Source organism: Macrosteles quadrilineatus, unplaced genomic scaffold (genome assembly GCF_028750875.1).
Source record: "Macrosteles quadrilineatus isolate MER2022 unplaced genomic scaffold, UCM_ALF_1.0 Scaffold_9__3_contigs__length_116548681, whole genome shotgun sequence".
NCBI classification, from domain to species: domain Eukaryota; kingdom Metazoa; phylum Arthropoda; class Insecta; order Hemiptera; family Cicadellidae; genus Macrosteles; species Macrosteles quadrilineatus.
Window position 1 is genome coordinate 65,467,784 of NW_026542602.1, and position 7,446 is coordinate 65,475,229.

Genomic DNA, 7,446 nt, shown 5'->3' on the forward strand with positions numbered 1-7,446 from the left:
TCAATGTCCCACTTAACCCAATAAATTTTACTACCAAATATTTTTATCACAAAATTGATAGCCTTCTCTTAGAAAATTCTAAGTTAGAGGGAATGTTTTTTTGACGATAAAAAAATATCCAAAGACATTAAAACAGGAACAGAAAAGTACTACGAGGTAACAGTATTTAAGCGTTTTATTTTGGTACAGGTAAGAACTATTATAAAATTTGGCATTATTGACTAGTTGTTTTTGAAGAGTTCCCATCCAAGCCATGCCCATAAGTCGAAGAAGAGCTTCACTGGAAGGATGAGAAGAATAAGAAGCAAGTAGTATTCAACCACAGACACCTCATCCATGTACCACTCGCATACTAAAAACATAAATCTTTATATCAGGAGCTGAAACAGTTGATTAGCTCTAATTAACTAAATTAAATTAATTAAAATTAAAAATTAAAAAAAAATAAAAATTAAATTAATTAACTAACTTAATTAAATCTAATTATGCTTGAATTTCCTTGAACACATGAATTAGATTCCTAATAAAACTTTTATATTATGTTTGATACATTTTTATCATCAACAGTTTCTAAAGTGTATGCCTATTAACTAATTGAGGATGATAGTGTGAAATTTTTAAAAGTCCGATCCAATATTGTGTGGAATGCAGGCAACTAATCGTAGCAAAATTTAGGGAAGAAGTGCTGACAATTTAAAATTCTAAGAGTACAAGACTAATCAGAGTGCCTCATAATGTCTAAATGGTATTTAACCTCCACAGAACAGTGGTCTCTGACTCAAATAGATCTCCCCGATCTACAATGGTCATAAAAATTGATAATCTCTACAGTTTTACAGCAGAAAGTTGGTTCTGGTGTCTGTATTAGCGACGACTGGGATTATTTTGCAAACATAATGACACTAGGTCATAGACTATGCCTTTTTACGAAATATTAATTTTTTTATCAGTTTAGGTTTTACTTTTCTATTCTTTGGCACATTAGCATATTCAACTAACTTTTTTATTGGACTGTAGGGGCACAGTTCTGCAGAGAACCTAAATATATATTATCGGTTGAAGTATAAGTTAGAAATAAGTTATATCGTATCAGATATAATTTTCACTCAAGGCCATTATCAAATTGTATATTGTATAGCTTGAATATGAATGAAATCCATAGGGTCTTTTCAACAAGAGATTTTCACACTTTGGCGCGGCTGTTAGGTAAGTTAACCCTAGAAAGGTATCGTCAAATTACGCTAAGGGTATCAATACGTAAAATTTACGTACTGATAGTTTTATACTTAGGAATTGTGATAGACATATACGGTAAGGTATCGTCATACAGTGTGGTGTTAAGGGTATCAATAAATGAAATGAAATGAAATGAACTGCTGAGAGCACTGCGCTGGAAGAAGGGTAGCGTCGGTGGGGAGTGGGATGTAAAATTATGTGCGATTGATACCCATCTAGGGTTAAGGTTAGTTATGTTCAGTTTAACTTAATTAGGTCTACTTTTTATAAGAACAAAGAATGTAACATGTTACTTTCACATAATTTATAAAAACAAAAATGGATATAATGTTGTGTAATTTCTTAACTTAAAGGGAAAGATTTACTAGGCCTAAAACCAATTTGTATTAGTGCTCTCTTAAAATAGGTAGGCCAGTACTAAGGTAGGCCTATTATACAGACCACACTAAATAATTATAACCTAACCTACGAGTCGACTATTTTTTTTTCAAGTTAGGTTAGAAAAATATTATTTTTTTAACTAATTAAAATCTTATTTAGAAGTTGATTTATCAGTTAACGTTATTTATCCTGTTAATGTTTTATAACATTGTGTAGGCCTAGTGTATGAAACAAGTTAATAAATAAGTTTGATAGAGACATAAAAAACCTACTAAATAACGAAGAAAATTTAGTTTAACTACAGTGATAGCCAAACAGACACAGGAAGTTGGATTTTCATGTCTCGATAGGAATCAAAACACAACTGACTTCCACTGTAAGGCCAAACTTCGAATTATTGAGCCATATTCGAGGTTAAATATTTAGAAACTTCAACTTATAAAGGTAAGTTACTTTTAACATTATAATTAATGGGGATTTAAAAAAAAAATTGAAAGATATTAACTTAAGGTTCGAGTAATTGAGGTTCTACTGTAAACTAAACTAACCTAGCACCTAGCCTTAATGCCACAGTGTGCTGTAAAAAAATAGCGGCCCTCTTATGGAAAATTAAAATAGCGGTACGATAACAGTAACATACCTAACTTAAATCAATTTTTACATCAATGTAGGGTTGGTATCCTATATAAATATTGAAATATTTTAATCGAGGGTAACTTATATAAGTTATCAAAAGTCCACTTATGGAACTAACGATTGATATAAGCCTAAGTTAGATGTAAGCATTTTTCATCAGAAAATGGTACCTGCTGGAATGTCTTTTGTGGAGTTAGTCTACCGGTACCTAACCACTTTTTAGGCCTATAACTATTTTTTATTTTTGGAGAACTAACCATTGATATAGATGTAAGCATTTTTTACCAGAAAGCGGTGCCCGCTAGAAATCGGAAGTTATCCATTAATTATGGTCTATAGCTTTTTCATTTTTTGAGAACTAAGTTTAACGAAAATATTGGGAAACTATTGAGAACCAGCGATTGGTATGAACAAAAGCGGATACGCTAATATGGGTACGCTAACTTCACGGACCTGTTATCAAATGGATAACTTGTTTCAACCAACACCAAGTTATATCATAAGTTTTCTGTGAAACTGTAACTGACTGTAGTGTTAGCAATCATGAAAATTTAATATAAAGAATTTAATAAACCCGCCTCGGGTACAGTTTCTTAACTGGGCTACGCTAATATCGATTGAAACTATTGATTCGATTAGTAAACATTCATGCGATTTTTTCACCATCAGCAAGTTTGGTTGGTAGCCTCTGACATTAACTTAGGCCTAAGACAATTTTGGTTTTGGAACTGTGAGTTCTATGAGGCTTGGGCTTGACTTAATGGAAGAAACCAACACCTGCAGTTTAGAGGGTGAAGGTAGAACATGGCATAAAAGAATGATAATAAGTCACAGGACCTAAAATAGTTTACACATTTTGAACAACATTTTCCATTTACAACAAATAAGAATACTTAAAGACTTACCCATGCCTACAATGAAGCTACTTAATAACTTTTAGGATTTAAGCTTTTATTTTTGTTACATTTACTAAAGAGCGCCAATTCCGAAAATATTATTATTACCTACTAGCTACTATTTACAAAATTCAATTTGCTAAGGTTATGATATATAGGTTATGTCATGTCTATTATTGTTATTGTTATTAGTTTTGTTTATCAATCTGTCAAATACTGCTAGCGTGGATAAGAGTCATGCAGCTGCACTGCCTGCACAGTATCTTAAAACAAAACTTGACGAACTTTGAATTAATGATAACATTATTTTATGGTAACATAACAATAGAAAATTGTATATTGCATAGATCTAGATATATATTATAGTATGAAATTAAATGGTTTTAATCTACGGTGGTCTAACTTTATTTTTCCATCAAGAGCTAATGTAATGGTAAATAATGATAACTCAACAACACACTCACATAGAAAAACAATAATACTAACTTTTTAATAGCAAATCTATGGTTCAGACAAATAACTTTAGTATTAATAATCATATAAAAATAATTGTACTTGAATGCCTTTTCCAAATAGATTTCATTTGAGCGAATTTCCCATATAGGGAATAAAGCTATTACCGTAGGTCTCATGGTAAGACTTGGACCCGGGACCGATTTACATTTTCGTTTTGAGGTCCCCTGAGGCCAAAAACACTATCCGTTCAAATTCATATATGTCTGTGTCCGTTAGCGCGATAGATAACTCGAGCAAAAATGATCCGTTTTTGATGAAATTTCGTACAAATGTGTAAACCTACGTTTTTTCGAATGAGTTCGCGAACCAGCATAATCGGACCATGGGAACGGGGGGTTTAAAGGGAAATAGCCAATCTCAATATCTTCCCTGCAGCAGCAAACCTAGGCACTCTCTATAATTAATGTTGATTAAATATGAAATAAATCTGACAATTTTTAGGGAATATTTTAGTAGAAATCCAGCCCATTTCATAATAAACTACAAGTTACAAGTTACAACTTGTAACTTGTATTTTCCATTAGATTTGCATTGGGCGATCAGCTGATTTACTAATAATATTAGTTTGTATTTTATTATGAAATGTAAATGGAAATTCGCTTAGTCTGCAGGTTTGCTGCGGCGAGGGTATTATTTGTTGTTTGTTGGTTCGGTGCTTTGATGATTGGATTTGATTTCGATTCGATTCAATTCAATATCATATCAATTGCATTTTGCAGTTGCTGGCTGCTGGCACGACTCCATTCAATCAGGACTCGGTACCCCCCACCACCTCGCCCGGGACAGCGGAATCGGAATCGGAACGATTTGGTTTGGTGGTTAATTGAGGTTATGTTTATTGTTATTGTATAATTAATGTTGCGGAGTTACAATAACCAGTAATAGTAATAAAACTTACTAACTTAGGTTCCCAATCTTTATAACTAATTTACTATTAATTTCAAAATGTGTTTGTCAGATCAATCGATGGATATATTTCTAGAAACCAATTAATTAGCCTAATTGATTTAGGCCTTGCCTAATAAGTTAATTTTGGATCTTTATAAAACAATGTTCTGTGTTGTACAAATATGTTGAAGGGTTTTATTTAACTGACCTTACCTTTTATTATTGATAATAGTATTATTATGATATTTTATTTAAATATGTTATACGTAATTATGAAAGTCAGGTAAAAGAATTTAAACTGTTGTCAATTGTAAGGAGTAAGATGGACCCTAAATAAATTTTGTGATTACGAAACATTCAAGTTACCTTTTGCATCTTATAGAAAATCTTATGGCCTATTACCTTATACCTTACCTTATAATAATAAAACATAACTTAGGGTATAAGTTAAACAAAGCAATTTTTTTATTCAATATTAGGATAACATACCAGTTGGTTGTGTTTGAAATTTTAATAAACTTAGGTAATGATTTTGTATATAAATATATCACCTTTATTATTTGTTTTTGATTCTTTAGACAATTTCTTTTTAAGGTGAGATAACATCTTAGCCTACTTACTGTTTGCATCTTAAGTTATATAGCCTAAGTTAGCCTAAATCACCTATTCTATAGGCTACTTTATAATAAAACATAAGTTAGGGCCTAACTTAACTTAAAACAATTTATTCTTTAAGCCTACTGAGTTTAATTACCAGTACGGTAAGCTTAACTTAATGTTTGAAATTTAAATAAACTTAGTTAGGCCTAGGTTAGGAGTTTGAACACAAATATATAATTTCATTCTACGGCTTTGTTTGTTCCTATTGATTTAGTCTCGTTATTAATTGTAATGGAATGAAATAAAGCCTCGATTTCAGCTACAAACGGCTGACTTTCCATTCCTTTCTTAATGCATGCACCATGCACCTAAAAAGGGTAGGCTTAATTTGTTGGGAGGCTTTCACATTAATTACTTGTACATAGCTGAAAATAACCTAAGTTAACTTACTAAATTACCTACTGAAAAATCCATTTTGGTAATTCTTAACCATATTTTAGTAACTTAGGCATAAAAGATTATGTTTAAATCCGAAAAAGGTTTTTAACTTAGTATAGTTAACCAACATCTTGCAATAACTGGGCCATCATGAACCAGAACCAGACTACTAAACTTACTATAAGTTTACTGGACAGTGTTTTGGCTTTAGTGGAGCTGGTAACTGGTAAGCCTTAAAATCAGCTTTTTAAGGCAAGAAATGATTCAGTGTTTTCTGAAGCTCATTCAAATAATAAACAAATTAGGCTGATCTTTGGTGTTTAAGTGCTTTCTGGCAGATAGATTCTATCAGCCAGATACTTTCTCCCTGTAAGATGGTCACATAAGGTGCAATACGATTACTAGGCAAAACAAACTTGAATATCATTGATATCACTGGTGGAGCTTTGACCATTGACATCACTAGTTATTATCAATTATCAATTCTTGAGATGGGGACGCCACCTAGGTGCGTATTTTAACCCTAATATGAGTGAAGGATAAGTGTAGAATGATGTGAGATGATCTGTGTAGCTTTGCTACTGACTACAGATCAGCGGTTTCATTAGTCAGGATCATTTATTTAAAGCCCAATTATGCTATAAGTTAGTCATTTTAAAGCTGTCACCAGTTTCTTAATCAAGTTAGTGAGCCACCCCCAGATTGCGCTGATATAAATTACTGATTTCCGTCAAATATATGCATCGGCCTACTTTTTTACCAAGTCAAAGCGATAGGCCAACTTATTGTAAGCTATACAGTCGACTCTCGATAACTCGAATTTCAAGGGAACGGCTGTTTTCTTTGAGTTACGTATAGTTCGACTTGAGTAGTTCGAGTTATAGAGGTAATATTTCACTAAATTCGACTTACAGGGGTAAACAAAATAAAATTCGAGTTATAGAGGTACAAATAAACAATGTTTTTTATTTCCTACATCCTTTAAAACCTTTGGCAAGCAGTTGGACAATTCAGCGACATATCCAGACCGGTTCGAGTTAGCGAAGGTTGATCTGAAAATTTCGAGTTGTTGAGGTAATGTATTTAAGGACTTCGACTTACCTACTGAACTTCAAGTTATAGAGGTAATTTATCTATCACTTCGAATTATAGAGGTAAAATTCGGGTGCAAAATTAATTCGAGTTAGCCTAAGTATGGTTTTCTTTTCGACTTAGGCAGATTTTCTCAAGGGAACGGAAAAACATTTGAGTTACCGGTATCAAGGAATTCAACTTAAGTTATTGAGGTTTGAGCTATCGAGAGTCGACTGTAGTATCTTTATGTCACCTTAACTAACTGAGTAGCAAAATAAAAGGATGAAAATAGAATTCTAGACACCAGCCTATTAAACTTTCTCTTTACCAGCCTATGTAAATAGCCCATTAAGCTGCATTGCAAAAACAATTTGTGAAAGCTGGTCTGTATAGATGGGGGAATTGTCTCACTTCAGTCAATGGTTTTAGTTAAAAAATATAAACAAAAATTTTTTCTTACCCTTACAGTAAGAATACTACTTACTTTTACTTTTTTATCGGGGTGGGGACCGTGTTCTGTTGGACTGCAGAACCCTGCATTACAGCCCAAAAGCAATTTTATTCGGTACATTGATGATACTAAATCTTTGTTTACTTAATAAGATAATTAAAAATTTAGATAATTGTCAGCTTTTCAAACTACTTTGTTTAACTTAATCGAGTTTAAATTTTCAAAAACAATGCAAGTAAAAATGTGGCTTTCAATACTTAAAAGTGCTTTTGGGCTGCCCTCTGCATTTTTGCTTCAATGAGGTAGGCCTACATCTCTTTTACAATAAGT

The 7,446-nt window shown here is 32.4% G+C and overlaps 1 long non-coding RNA gene across 1 annotated transcript; it reads right to left on the reverse strand.

Annotated features, from left to right (window-relative positions):
* Positions 1–157: 157 nt before the first annotated feature.
* Positions 158–3,288, reverse strand: LOC129002015 (uncharacterized). Its single transcript, XR_008491523.1, has 2 exons — positions 3,159–3,288; positions 158–352 (listed from the first exon to the last, which is right to left on the reverse strand). It is a non-coding gene; the product is annotated as an uncharacterized LOC129002015 (long non-coding RNA).
* Between the last annotated feature and the right edge of the window lie 4,158 nt (positions 3,289–7,446).